Source organism: Cynara cardunculus, assembly GCF_001531365.2.
Source record: "Cynara cardunculus var. scolymus isolate 2C chromosome LG 17, CcrdV1, whole genome shotgun sequence".
Taxonomy (NCBI): domain Eukaryota; kingdom Viridiplantae; phylum Streptophyta; class Magnoliopsida; order Asterales; family Asteraceae; genus Cynara; species Cynara cardunculus.
Window position 1 is genome coordinate 10,863,357 of NC_037544.1, and position 1,785 is coordinate 10,865,141.

Genomic DNA, 1,785 nt, shown 5'->3' on the forward strand with positions numbered 1-1,785 from the left:
GGTCAGTAGCGTATTAGTTAGAGCTATCAGAAGAACTAAGCCTGATCCATAACACTTTTCATGTATCAAACTTGCGGAAATGCTTAGTTGATCCGAGTCTAGTTGTGCCATTGCCAGAGGTTAAACTGGACAGTGAACTGAACTTTGTAGAAACACCAAAAGTCGTAATTGACCGAAAGATCGAAGTGTTGAGAAACAAAGAAATCAGTTTGGTTAAAGTTCAATGGAATTTTCACAAATGACCAGAAGCAACTTGGGAATTAGAATAAAAATTGAGATTAGAATATTTGTGGCTCTTTGATTAAAGGAATTATGGGATAGAATTCTTTTGAGGGGTGGATAATGTGATAACTAGATATTGGTTATCACCTGAGGTAATTAATATGTGATCATTTGATAAATGATTATGTGACAACATGATAAATTGTTATATTGATCATGCAAATATGTGAAATTATGTGCATATATGAGTATGCATTAAATTGAAGGGTATAATTTTATACATGATAAAGTACATGCATAGGTATGTATATGTATGTGTGAATATGCATGCGTATGTGTACATAAGTTTACATACATGCATGGATAATTTTATATGTGAGCATGCATGTGGGGAGGGGGAGGAGGCTTTAGTAGTCGACTTTCCTGAAAAGAAAAGTATAAAAGGGAGGTTAAACCTCCTTTACACTTTTCTGACCATTTTGAGAAAGTTGAGTAATTTAAGTGAAGAGTTGATCGGATTGTTTCTTGGCAAGATTTCAAAAGTAGATTTTCAAGTGGTTGGTTTTCCAAAAGGATTTCAAGGTGAGTGATTAAAATGCATTGAAGTATCTATTAAATTGCATAATTGTTTATAAAAACTTTTCACCGGGTTTTAAGTTTAAACCATATGAAGTGTTGTCCGAATTAGAATAAACCGGACAAGGGTTGAGCTATTTAAATATAAACCGGACAAGGGTTGAGCGATTTAAATATAAACCGGACAAGGGTTGAGCGATTTAAATATAAACTGGACAAGGGTTGAGCGATTTAAATATAAACCGAACAGGGACTGAGCGATTTAAATTTAAACCGGACATAGTCTCTTCTGGTTTAAGGGTAATCCAATTGATGTGTTAGCCGGTTTATATATTGGTCGATTTTTGAACTTTGAGTTTCCATCAAGTATTTTGAACGGAGAAGTAGGAATACGACTAAGAGGTGTCCGGGTTGTTAAATAGGACAAAGTCTTGAGTTTTTTCCTTATCTTCAGGAGTATATTGATCTTTACGCTTTGGTACTTTCTGTTCAGGAACACCCATAATAGGATCAGCTGGTATAGTCACAAAGAATTCAGATGGACCTTCATGTAGAGATTGTAAGATCATTTCTCCTTCCTTCAATCTTTCAATGAAATTCAAGAATTTATCTCTCCACTGATTGTAGTCTTCTCTAAACAATACTGGTGGCTTGGTATCAGTACCAATTGCCATTGCTTCTTTTGAACTCATCTTCGTAGTATGAAAATTTAGGATCTACTGCAGTTCAAAGTTTGAATTTAAAAGATCAGTTTACAAAAAAATATATTTGATAAAATGTAAACTGTAATTTGCACACATTCAACACTTGGAAATAAAGCACAAAATTTGTCCGGATTAGCAATCTGCACAATGTTGTCCGGTTTAGAAGTCCGATCAACACAATATTCAATAAGAACAAGTTATCCGGATTATGAATCCGGGCAACACACGAACATAAACCGCACAAAACTAAACCGTGCAAATATACTAAAATTGATCCAAGTAT